Source organism: Lissotriton vulgaris, chromosome 8 (genome assembly GCF_964263255.1).
Source record: "Lissotriton vulgaris chromosome 8, aLisVul1.2, whole genome shotgun sequence".
Lineage (NCBI taxonomy): Eukaryota > Metazoa > Chordata > Amphibia > Caudata > Salamandridae > Lissotriton > Lissotriton vulgaris.
Genome location: NC_141696.1, coordinates 467,064,177 through 467,078,466, shown reverse-complemented (window position 1 = coordinate 467,078,466; position 14,290 = coordinate 467,064,177). Strand labels below are relative to the sequence as shown.

The 14,290-nt window shown below is 43.6% G+C and overlaps 1 protein-coding gene across 2 annotated transcripts in view; it reads left to right on the top strand.

Moving 5' to 3' along the window:
- LOC147697187 (uncharacterized) overlaps nucleotides 1-14,290 on the top strand; it is a 316,314-nt gene that overhangs the window by 190,997 nt on the left and 111,027 nt on the right. The window lies entirely within an intron of this gene.

The window sequence follows — 14,290 nt, the reverse complement described above, 5'->3', positions numbered from 1 at the left end:
AAGCTTCAGTTCTGAACAGTGTCCGCAGACTTTGTCTGTGCTGAATGCTTATGTATATGTAGAGGTACTTGTGTTGGATGGTAAGGATGCTGTGAATGTACACTGAATAATTGTGTCTGCTGGTACATAGCCTGTGTTCCATTTTGGAACGCCCAGGCCGGGCTGGTAGTGATGTGAGGAGAGGAATCCCTCCAACAGATTTGTGGTTTGTTACATTCCTGTCAGCTGGGTTGGAGACACACTGAAGGGAAGCAGAAGAGATTCCCTTTACACTGCTCTTTGATTCAGTGAAAGATCACAAGGAGTGAGCCTGGATGCATCTCAGGAAGGAAGATGGAGCTGATAAGGGACTCATAAAGAGTAGGAAGGTAGTCTGGGATTAATCTTATGATGCACAAATCGCTGTGGCTGGCATCTAGGTGTGGGCTCTGGGTACCCCCCTGAATTGTGTTGTGGGTCAGTCAGCTTTGGAGTCATGCCTGCTGTGACAGACCTCCTTCATGAGTAAATAATTAAAAAAAGAAGGGTCCACTTCAAAAGAAGCAGAACCCCAACATAAGACTTGGATCCTAAATCAACTTTGGTGTCTGGAAATGGACTGTAAAATAAGGGGAGGTTGAGACCCCAAACTTTGACAGTTGCCAAGCAGCCGGATGGGTTGTGTGATAAGAAAGCGCTGCCTGTGGCCAGGACTGGGTGGGCAAGTCCTGCTAGTCTCCCTGCTGGCTGAGCACTTAAACCAACAGCACATACACTGGAGCCTGGAGCATCAGTGCCTGTCTACTTGAAGTCCATTGTGAAGCCCCTTGTGCGAGGTGTGAGGATTCGGCTGTGCAGAGATCGAGCAGTAGCCACTGCGCATGACCTTTTTTCCGGCAAACCCTGTATGACAGAAGAGGGCATTCGTAGACTGAGCCAAGTATTGAGTGCAGTGCGAAGGGCATGGCATTTTTACTGTGACCCCCATATGCATGAGGGGACCACTGTTGAAGTAGCTGCATGACCAACCTGCCAGGACTAGTAAATGCCTTTGCGGTGACACCATATGCCTGGAAGGTCTGCTGTGGTGTGGCCGATGGCACCAGAGGAGTCCACGTTTCATCTGGAAAGTACTGCAGCAACCCCGGGTGCCAGGAGGGGCTCCCGGGACCAAATCACCAAAGACTGTGGGGCGTCGCACAGGACTGGAGTGATGCTGTGACCATCGGATCTAGCCACACTAAGATCTGCCCTGACCGACTCCTGAGAACCAGGAGGATGACATACCCTTGCGGGGGCTCTAGTCGGGAGCCGAAGGATTGAATTTCCCCACTGGGAAGAACTTGACCTATTGCATCTCTGCGATCTGGAAACTGCTCAAATTGCTGGGGAGAGCCAGCCGCGCCACCCCAGATCGTGAGCATGCGCAAGACTGACACTGCCATGTGAAACACAAGCAACCCGACTTCTCCAAACAGGACCTGACCCTGCGAGTGCCTGTGCTGAGGACTCCTGTTGTAATACTGAACGCTTCCATGCTGCTGGAGTGGGTAAGACTTGACCTCAGCGGATTCGCTGTTGAAGGTGCAGAAAGGGTACTTGGTCTAGTTGAGTAGGATCCAGAGAAGGCTGGCCCTGTGACTTCAGGAGTAAAAGGTTTCAACCATCACGGTTGGGCCCAGTAACCCATGTGTGCTCCATTGCCCTCTGAAAGGGGCTCTGACAGATTAGTTACATTGTGGATGGTAGTGCTTACTGGCTCATACCAGCTCTTACCGTTAATGATGCATCCAGCCTCCTCTAATTAGAGTCCCATTCATTTTGTTTCTTTATAATAAAAAAAAAGAAAGAAAACCAAACAAAACCATTCATTTTTAGGTCTCGCCTAAGCCAGTAGGGACTCTCAGAAATGCTCCCAAAGACTTTTCCAGATGGATTGCCTACAGTGCATGTGTGCGGGCCCGTGACATCACACACCATTTGGCAGCCTGTGAGCCTCTCTCCTCACTCATGCTGGTTGGGTCGAGCTAGAGTGCGCATGCGAAGCATGCGTCTAGCTCGACAACTATTGTTGTCAGTCTCCTGGGAATCTGAGACAGGAGATGGGCACGTGCGGAGATTTCTCAGATTTCTCCTCGTGGGCGCGCATGCCCAGGCCGGCGCCGTGCCCATCTCCTGCTTCAGATTCCCGTGCGCAAACACACACACAGCCACACTCACGCATGCGCACATACACAGCCACACGCACACACTCACTGCATACACACAGGCACCCCCCCTTAAACAGACACACGCGCACACAGACAGACACATGCACAGACACACTCGAGTACACAACCCCCCCCCCACACCCACACCCCCAGCTCAAGGGCTCTTTCCGCGTGTCCCTCGGCAGCCAGCATTCAGCGTGGAGGGTTCCAGGACGTTCTCCCGGCAGTTCCTTCCTGTTTCTTTGAAGGCCCCGCCCACGTCCCAACCAAGGCTGCCTGATTTCCGCTAGCCCTCCGTGGCATCTCAGACGCATAACGGGTAGCATAAAGATGTGTTGGTGGGAGAGATCAAGGTAATATGACAGACCCAAAAATACCTAAAATTGATGTACAGCAAGGAAAATGTTCCCTCGCTATAGGAGAGAGGGACGATCGTGCGCTTGTTTTTAATGTAGGCTCTACATCTTGAAAGTGTTGATGATCGGGGACACTCAATGGTAGCTGACTTTTCTTTAAGAGATGCCACCCATTACCCATGTGCGGTAGGCGCACACGAGTGTACATGAGGCGCTGGCACCATCTGGTGTGACGGAGGAGGTGCATATATCCTGTGTATCCCATTGTGCGCACACAATGGGGCTGATACTTGTGTTCGGTGGGGTGGTGCGTGACATCTGCACGCTGTGAGCGCCAGCTGCGATTTTTAGGAAAAATGCGATAACGGGATTGGAATTAAAACAGTGTTTGAGCAGGAAACGGGGGACGTTTTACAGCAGAAGAGCAATCCACATCTCCCAGACATTAAACACAATGAGAAGCACAAGCGTTCTCCGTGCGCAAGGGCGTGAGTGTGCACACACCAATCACTAGTGGGTCAAGTCAGTCGCAGCAGGATTCCTTTATTTCAAGATCACACCTGTTCGTTTTACCGTGTGCTGCTTTTTGAAAAGCACAGAGCGGTTCTTGGTTTACAGTTCACGTCGTTGGAATGGAGAATGTGAACACTGAAACTTAATTTCGTGGTTATTGGTTTATTTATTTTTAACGCCATTAATCTGGTTCAGCTTCTTTCATTTTCTGGGAGACACGGCTGGAGGCAATATATATATATATTATGTGTCATCCGTCACTTGTCCGTCGGTTTATTTCGATTTTTGGAATTGGTTTGCAATCCCCCGGGTTGCAGTCGCAATGTAGGCTAGATGCACGGCTGCTATTAGTTGTGGATACTACAGAAAAAACCCACAATTGTTTCATGTGTGGGACGTGTGTGCATTGTGGGCAGCTGTGTATATACTCGTGTTGGGTGGTGCGTGAGTTTGTGTCTGCATGTGGGATGTGTAAGCCTGTGTGGGAGAACAGTGGATCGGGTGGTTTCCCTAGTGGCATGCAACGTTCAGGCACCAAACATACTCTTTATATGGCAGCGTATTTATCAACATTGTCCACGGGACCTGGCCCACTCGGGCTTAAGGAAAACCAGGTCCTTGTGGGCCCCCAAATCGGTAGGCCATAAAAGAGGAATGCAAAACATTCTCGACTGACATCAGGGCATCATTCCTCCTCCTCCCAGCGCTCTGAAGAGTCTAGAAACTTCATGCGCTCCCATTCCAGGCAGATAAGGGAAGTAAGATGCCCAAGCAGCGGAGCTAGGATTCCCTACATAAACATGGCTATAAATAATACCTAGAAGCACTCACAGCGCTTTGAAACTGCGCAACTAGTAGAAAGCACGTTTTTTATAACAGTAAGTAGGATATGAATTTGGATACAAGATGTCTCATACACTGAGTTCAAAACCGCTGTCAAAATGCACAAGCTATAATACAAACCGCGCTAGCTATCACAGTTTTACCTTTCTTAGCGCTCGAACACTGGCAATATTACCTAATTTAACTGTATGGATTTTATCAAGCTCTGAAATATAAATGACTCATATGGTCTTCTGAGCTGTAGGTCTCTTAAGCACATCTGTGCCCTGGAGACATCCACAGCCAGGCCTGGGAGACATCTGAAAGGACAGTTCCTGATATCTGGCAGGTCTCAGATTTAGTGGGCAGCAGTGTGCGGGCAGTGTGCTTTTTGAACAGCGGAATAAAATTTAAGTTTCTAGGTCGCAGCACCAAAAACATGTTGAGTATAGGCCAGGAATGATGCTCTTCTGAACCAAAGCATACACATGCTACATAATTACACTGCGCTCAACACAACATACACTCCAAATACCACTCAGTGCCACATAATTATATGCTACATAATTACACTTCACTCAACGCAACATACAATCCAAATACCACTCAGTGCCACATAATTACACACCACATAATTACACTCTACTGAATGCAACACACACTCCACACAATACCACTCAGTGCCACATAATTACATACCACACAATTATACTCTACAGAATACGAGATACACTCCTCATAATGCCATTCAGTGCCACATAATTATATGCTACATAATTACACTGCGCTCAACGCAACATGCACTACACACTCAGTGCCACATAATTACACACCACATAATTACACTGCACTCAATGCAACATACACGCCAAATACCACTCAGTGCCAAATAATTACACGCCTTATAATTACACTATCTATCTATCTATCTATCTCTATCTATCTATCTCTATCTATCTATCTATCTATCTATCTATCTATCTATCTATCTATCTATTTCCCTCACTCTATCTATCGCCCTCAGCCTATCTTATCGCCCTCAGCCTATCTTATCGCCCTCAGCCTATCTTATCGCCCTCACTCTACCTATCGCCCTCACTCTACCTATCGCCCTCACTCTACCTATCGATCGCCCTCACTCTACCTATCGATCGCCCTCACTCTACCTATCGATCGCCCTCACTCTACCTATCGATCGCCCTCACTCTACCTATCGATCGCCCTCACTCTACCTATCGATCGCCCTCACTCTACCTATCGATCGCCCTCACTCTACCTATCGATCGCCCTCACTCTACCTTTCGATCGCCTTCACTCTACCTATCTATCGCCCTCACTCTACCTATCTATCGCCCTCACTCTACCTATCTATTGCATCACCACAGTATCACTCAGGGGCACCACAACATCACTATGCGCTACCACAGCATCACTGAACGCCACAGCGTCACTCGTCGCCACCATATCACTCAGCACCACCACAGCATCAATCTATGCAACCATTCAACAACTGGTTCAAATATGTTCTCTCAATGTTTCAAACTGTATTACAAATGTCACAAAAAGATGTTAATATCTCACTTCTGTTCTTGTATTTTCGTCACAATAAAATACACTGAATATAATCTTCACAAAAATTATTTACAAACGTTTAAGCTATTGCCATTATAAATTACAATAACTTTTATTTAAGTATTAATTATTAAAAAATTAAAAGCCATTGTTATTTGTAATATCAATACATCTAAGTCACGTAAATACAACAGATATTGCATTACAAATGCTATAGGTGTCACATTAGCAATAGTTATAACTATTGGCATTGTAAATGACAAAGCTATTAATTTCGCTATTTTCAAAACCAACGCATAAATAAAAAATGTGTCATTTACAACACCAATAGCTCAAACTTTCCTAATGCGAGACCTATTGCATTGCAAATGCTTTTTTTTTGCTTGCAGCCGGCATCAGACTTCAAACACTTCAAGGCAATCCGCTCCCCCGCCTCCCCGCCGTTTGTGATGTTGTTTTGTTTACTATTTGCCAGAGCCGGTAATAAACAGCAGCAGCTGGCAGGCACCGTAAGGAGGGGGCAGAGCTGCGCACTCAATTAAACTTTGTTTATACACACCATTTGCCATCCACTGCAGTTTACCCTAACGTTATATACTTTTAGCTAGAATATGCCAACCAGTTTTACAATATCGATTATTTTTTTTTTTCATTAGAGCGCGAGGGAAACGGGTGAACTTTTGCCAATGCTTTCACTTTTGGTGCGCGCTTCTTATCGCTGTGTGCACCCCTCTGGGAGTATTTAACCCCTTAGCTTCCGCCCGTGCACGGTTTCAGCGCCCTCAAGATCCTGTCTGTGGTGGATCCCTGTATTGTCTGCATGTTTGTGGAACTATTGCAGGGCACCATGTTTCTCAAAAGAAAAGGTGTCCATTCGGGACCGGCTAGGCTGGATACATGAAAAGGTGTCAGAATAGTTTTGGACTATGAAAAAAATAATTTGACCGTGTGTAAGTAATCTGGAGGTCATCGAAAGCGCTCTAATGCCCTGGGATCAAATGTGCGCTATCTAAAACTACAAAGAATAAAATAACCGTGCTCTTGTGCCTCTCCTTCCTTGCTCTCTTTGCTTTCAGTGGCTCTCTGTCCTTTCACCGCCTCCCCTCCCCCTTGCTAGTCAGTTTCAGCACTTGTTTCCTTCTCTACCCCCATTCGCACACCACCTCTCACTCGTTACAGCCCCCTTCCTCACACCTATACCACTCAGTGCCACATAATTACATGCCACATAATTACACTGCACTCAATGCAATGTACACTCCAAATCCCACTCAGTGCCACATAATTACACGCCACATAATTACACAGCACTCAATGCAACATACACTCCAAACAATACCACTCAGTGCCACATAATTACACGCCACACAATCAATACTCTACTGAATACAACATACACTCCCCATATTAACACTCAGTGCCACATAATTACACGCCACAAAATTACATTCTTCTCAATGCAACGTAAATACACTCCACATAATACCACTCAGTGCCATATAATTAAACACCTCATACTTACTCTACTCAATGCAACATAAATACACTCCACATATTACCACACAGTGCCACATACTTATATTCTACATAATTACACTCTACTGAATGCAACATAAACTCAACACAATTACACTCCACACAACCACACTCCACACAACCACACTCCACACAACCACACTCCACACAACCACACTCCACACAACCACACTCCACACAACCACACTCCACACAACCACACTCCCACACTCACACAACCACACTCACACAACCACACTCACACAACCACACTCACACAACCACACTCACGCAACCACACACATGCAACCACACACATGCAACCACACACACAACCACAATCACCTAACCAAACCCATACATACAATCACACACAACCACACAGACCTAACCACACCCATACACACAACCACACACACACACAACCACACACACACACAACCACACACACGCAACCACACACACGCAACCACACACACACAACCACACACACGCAACCACACACACGCAACCACACACACACACACAACCACACACACAACCACACACACAAGCAACCACACACACGCAACCACACACACGCGGCCACACACACGCGGCCACACACACGCGGCCACACACACACGGCCACACACACACAACCACACATACAACCACACATACAACCACACATACAACCACACACACTACCACACCGTTAGTGCACAATTTCACCAGGCACAGACACCACCAGACGTCAGTGCACGCTTTCACCAGGCGCACACTCACCACCAGCCATCAGTACATGCTTCCACCAGGCACACACACACCACCAGCCGTCAGTGCACGCTTCCACCAGGCACACGCACCACCAGCTGGCAGTGCACTCTTCCACCAGGTACACACACCACCAGCCATCAGTGCACAATGTCTACAGGCACACACACCACCAGCCATCAGTGCACACATCAATTGTTAACGCATTCACAATTAACTAATGTATCAATCGCAGTATGGTGCACTTTACTTTTAAATATATTCATCTAAAGCGCAGAATGCCACCATTGCTACAAAAATAAATAATATTCAAAGGAGGGAGGGTGATCAATTGATCAGTAGGGCACTCTTTACCACTTAGAAAAGTGGAAGGTCCAGTATCAGCTAGTGCCCTCGACAAGCATAGGTAAACAAAGTGGGTTGCTGAACCGTTCCTTAGTGAAGGAATTATGTGTATCTGGCGTGACCGGGGGTGTAGATATGACGCCTTTGGGCATCCATTTTGTTGGATATATTTGCCTCACACACCCATATGGGTGTCATGCTTCATCATTGGCGTTGCTCCTCGTCGGGGAGGCGGTGCAATCCCCGACGGGCTCACCTCTAAGAGGGGCTCTTTGGCAGAGATCTTTTGAATCCAACTGCCTTATGGTGAAGTGCCGGTATGTGGGTGATAAAGCAAGTAGCCTAGGGAGTGATTTAAAATGTAGTGGGGGGTACCGGAAACTACTTTATTCTGGGGGTCTCCGGCTACAATTAAAAATGTGTCATATCTACACCCCCGGTCACGCCAGATACACATAATTCCTTCACTAAGGAACGGTTCAGCAACCCACTTTAACTACAAAAATAAATACACATTTTTTGTCCTACAATTTATAGACTTTTCTTGCAATTTGTGTTGCAATATTTAGCAATGCCAATAGCTCAAACGTAATTAATGCGAGACCTATTGCATTGCAAATGCTTGTTTATTCTTACTTCCAACTTGCAATGTATAAGATGCATATAGTAGCCTCCATGGTAAGCATATATCAAGAAAGTACCTCAGCATAAATGGCCCACTATGCTGCCTAGTAACTGGGGGAAAAATCTGCATCAGAACATGCTCATTGTTAGTGACAAAATGGGAAAGAATGAGGCTGGGCAGTGCTTCTGCATTGAATGATTGCTTATGCCCTCCACCCCCCTGGTGAATTTTTCTTTCGAACATCTCTCGCCTCGTAGCCTGAAAGATAGAGGCAGAAGCCCTCTTAATTCGGTAAGGGCACAGGGGGATCATATTGTACTCTGTCAACAGAGCCTACCCTAGCTCTGCCTAAGCATGACTAAATGAATTGTGATTCAGAGAAAGCGTTGTCCCAACAGTGGGCAACGGGACTTGATTGCACTCTTGTCAATAAAGTTCATTCCATTCAAAATAAGATTGGTATGATCAAATTTTCCTAATTGTTCATGATATTTTTATTATTTGTATTTCTTTTTTCAAAGATCACATTGATATATCTAAATTCAGATTATTTAAATCATAATTGTTGCTTTGTGTGCCCAATGCATTTTAGGGCTTGCCCTTCATCAGGGGCCTTTGAATATCTATTGGAATTAGAATACACAACCAATTCAGTGTCATACTTTCATGAAAACAATAACAACACAACGATGCAGGTGATTGAGTGACAGCGGTGACTGCGAATTGCGACGCGCTTAGAAGAGGTGAGACAAAGTGCAAGAAATATTGGATGTAGAAAAAGTGTTGCGAGAGGTACAGTGTGGAAAACGAACTGAGAATTAAAGCAAAAGGTGCATTTAACAACGAAACAATGAGAAGAATGTGACGGAAATCAGGTAACTAGTGAGTGATGTGTTAAGCTGCGGAAATGTGAAAGAAGTCACAAACGACGGGTAACAGGAAAGATTGTATCTCTCATGTGAAGTGGCCAGGTTTCAAATGTGAAAGGAACCGAGTATATCGGTCGCCAGACTACTAGAAAAGCGATTTGTGGGCGTACGTGATATCTTCGATTTAAGTGTTCCAGGTAGTGCACTTAGGAAGGCACACGGGTACGGTACCTAAAATAGAGTGCGAAAAGATGTAACAAACAGTGCTCAGTGCTTTCATCATAAAGATGTATCTGAAAAAAATGCACGTACAGGTTTCCGGAGAGGTCTGTGATTAGACCATGCAATAGCGTTCAAGACAAGAGTGGTGAACTGTGAAAAATAAAAACAAACGCATCCATAGTGAAATGCCCGGGTTCTTTTCAAATGCATGGGATATGAGAAAAGTATCATGAGTTAACTGCCTTCAGCAGTACGGAACACTTACGGTATCAAGGAGAAGGTGCTAGGTGGAAGGTAGCATTCTGCTGGCAGTCCGCCATGACACGCCGGAGTACAGCGTTTAGATGTGTGCTCATGTGTGAGTGACGTGTGATAGACATAGACGAATAACGCGGAAGGCCAATCGGAGAAAAGTGGAAAAAAGATCCCAAGGAAGACGAATGGAGTGTATTCAGGGCTACAAAAAAGTGAGGGGAATCTAGAAAAAATGTGACGGGTGTGAGATACAATAGAGTCCGCTGTGCTATGAGTGTTACAAAATATAAAAATGCAAGCCTGTGGATAAAAAAATCATTCTGGCCAAATAAGTATCATGTAATAAACATTGTCCAGTAACATCCATCAACATTGCAAAAAACAGAACATATAGATCAACATAAACATATCAGTACGCAAATGGTAACATCAATATATCATACTATGGTACATTAAAGAAAACAGTGTAAATCCACCCGTTCATTCAAACTCTTTGGTTGGGTGATATTCAAATAAATGATCCAGTGTATTTCCCTACGCAATAAGTGTTGTGTATTGTCTCTTCCTGGGAGTGGTTTAACCAGTTCCAATACTAGAAACCGTAGCTTACTGGGATTGTGATTATGGATATTGCAGTGGCTTGCCAAAGGAGATTTAGAATTTCTTGTGCGTACGTTGCTTTTGTGCTCAATGAAGCGTGTTTTTATTTTCCTCTCCGTTTTGCCCACATATGCCCGTCCACATGGGCATTTGATCATATATATAAGTTTACTGCTGTCACAGGTCGCCGTTACTTTCAGTTGGATCGGTGTTCCTATGTTAGGATGCGTGATGTGGTCCCCTTTGATTATGGTGTTGCAACTACCACAATTGTGGCAAGGTAACGTCCCTTTGTATGTTGATTTGGAAATTTCATCAGCGTTGTTAAGGATTTCTTTGATGTTCTTAGTTCGCAAATACCCGAATCACGGTTGTCTGGCAAAAATTCCATTGAAATCCTCTAGTGTGAGAAGGGACCAATGTTTCAAGATGTTTTTTTATTTTTTTATACTGAAGCTCCTTGTCGGATATTTGGAAATGAAAGTCATTCTGGGTTCACTCGATTGTCTTGTTTTGGGAGTGAGCAGTGTATCTCTTGGAATGTTAATGACTTTGCTTTTGGCTTCTTCCAAGATTTTTTCCGGATAAGATCTTTCTTTGAATTAATCAACAGTAATATTAATTTTCTCTTCGAATGATTCTTGGGTTGATGCAATTCTATTAAGTCTTAGTAACTGTGAGTATGGAAGATGTTTTTTTTTTAACTCTGGCTGGTGAAAACTTCTGAAGTGTAACAAGTTGTTTCTGTCTGTTGGCTTTGTGTATGCTGTGGTCTTTAGGATTCCATTCTCGTTGTGACTCATAACATCCAGAAAGGTTATGGCCTTTCTGTCAATGTTGTGCGTGAAACCAATTCTGTCATTCACCAGGTTAAGTGTGTCAATGGCTTGTACCAAAGTTTGTTCTGTCCCTTTCCATAGGATGAAGATGTCATCTATATATCTTTTATATAATAAAAGATTCTCAATCTATTTCGATTGGTTTAAAATGTGGTCTTGTTCGTAGCAGTACATAAAGATATTGGCATATGCTGGTGCCGTGCAATTTCCCATGGATGTTCCAGAGGCTTGGATTCAAAATTCATTGTTCCATTCAAAGTAACTGTGATAGAGTGTAAAGTAAAGAAGGTCCATCAAAAATTCCTTAAAAGCGTCATCCATGTGAGTCGTCATTACTGAAGAGGCCACTGATTCTAACCCGAGATTATGGGGAATAGAAGTGTACAATGATTTAACATCTATCGCGCACATGATCATATCGGTTGTGAATTTAGATCGATTTTCACTCAAGATGTTAAGAAAATACTTGATGTCTTTTATGTATGTTGTCATATTCTGTACTATTAGTTGCAAATGCTTATCCAAATATTGTCCAATTGGTTTGTGAATGGCGTTGACCGTGAAAACGATTGGTATGCATGGAGGCTTTGTAGGATGTTTATGAATCTTAGGGATCATATATATGTAGGGTAATGCTGGATTATTCTTGATTAGAAACTCTTTTTCAACAGCCTTGTCAATGTTGTTATTCAATACTCGGGCAAACTCTTTTGTAGGGTCGGTACTCATTTTGGTATAGGTTTTAGTGTCCTGGACATGTGCATTGACATTCGAAAGGTAAAACTCTGTATCTATGATCACCATGGCTCCACCCTTGTCCGCTTGACGTATTGTAATGACTTGTTATTCGCCAATTGTTTGAGAGCATCAAATTCTTTTTTGGTCAAATTTGTGGATTTAGAGTGGGGTTCTTTGAAATTTTTTTCTGTATCCTTCAAAACAACTTTTTCAAATGTGTATATTACCTTGTGACTGACTGGTGGCATGAATTTGCTTTTCTTTCTGAGTCCCATCAGTGTATCAGAAGTCCGTTCTTCTGGTTTCTCCACAATATTAGTGAAAAAATGTCATAATCGACGTGTTCTGACAAACTTAAAGATGGCTACTTGTGCCTCAAGAAGGTTTGAATGGTAGGTTGTGTCGTATGAGGAGCCTTTTGTAACACTTTTGATTGAAAGTCTGTTATTTCCTGTTTGGATATGCTAATTACTAAGTTTTCGGACTCCTGGTGTTCTTTGCAATTGAATCCGGTTAAACGATTCTTTCTGCTCCCCCTCCTGGTTCTTCTATTGCGATTTGACCTTTCTCTAAAAAAGGAACACTGACCGTTTGTAGGTTTGTTGATGTTGAAGGTGTTCCACTGTCTTGTCTGTGCTGTGTAATCCTGGCCTGTACTGATCGTTCGAATGGAGGGATTCTTTGTACTTTATGGTATTTAATGAGGGTACTGGCATGTAGTCGCTGATTTATGATTTTCTTAGATAAGTAAAGAAGATGTTTATTGTTGCTTTGTTTTGTGCCGGTGGTGGTACTGGCCAATTCTGTGGTTTCAATAAGTGAATAAATTTGCTGTGTATCTGCTTCCGAAAATCGAAATGTTTCAGCCCTTTGTTCCGTTAGGTTTGCAATCTCTTCATACTGCATGTTTGAAGGGTGAACTTGTGTTGCACAGGTGCGTCCAAGGTAACTCAGAACAGGGTTGATTTAGACGTAAGATTTTGATGAACAGTCACACTCTTGTCGTAAATGGTAACTTAAAATTCAGGTGAAACAGTGGGTAGGTGCAATCAGGTGGACCCTCCTGAGTTTAAGGGTATGATTAGATTCAGAGAAAGCGTTGTCCCAACAGTGGGCAACGGGACTTGATTGCACTCTTGTCAATAAAGTTCATTCCATTCAAAATAAGATTGGTAAAATCAAATTTCCTTAATTGTTCATGATATTTTTATTTTTTGTATTTCTTTTTTCGAAGATCACATTGATATATCCAAATTCAGATTATTTAAATCATAATCGTTGCTTTGTGTGCCCAATGCATTTCGGGGCTTGCCCTTCATCAGGGGACTTTGAATATCTATTGGAATTAGAATAATCAACCAATTCAGTGTCATCCTTTCATGAAAACAATAATAACACAACGATCCGCAAATTTGACCCAAAAATAATTTGATGCTCTCAAACAATTAGTGAATAACAAGTCCATTACAATACGTCAAGCGGACAAGGGTGGAACCATGGTGATCATGGATAGAGAGTTTTACCTTTCGAACGTCAATGAACAACTCCAGGACACTAATACCTATACCAAAATGAGTACCGACTCTACAAAAGAGTTTTCCCGAGTATTGAATAACCTCATTCACAAGGCTGTTGAAAAAGGTGCCATCGGTACAAGAGAAAAAGAGTTTCTAATCAAGAATAATCCAGCATTACCCTACACATATATGATCCCTAAGATTCCTAAACATCCTACAAAGCCTCCATGCAGACCAATAGTTTCCACGGTCAACACCATTCACGAACCAGTTGGACAATATTTGGATAAGCATTTGCAACCAATAGTACAGAATATGACAACATACATAAAAGACACCACGCATTTTCTTAACATCTTGAGTGAAAATGGATCTAAATTCACAACTGATATGATCATGTGCACGATAGATGTTAAATCATTGTACACTTCTATTCCCCATAATCTCGGGTTAGAATCAGTGGCATCTTCACTAATGACGACTCACATGGATGACGCTTGAAAGGAATTTTTGATGGACCTTCTTCACTTTACACTCTATCACAGTTACTTTGAATG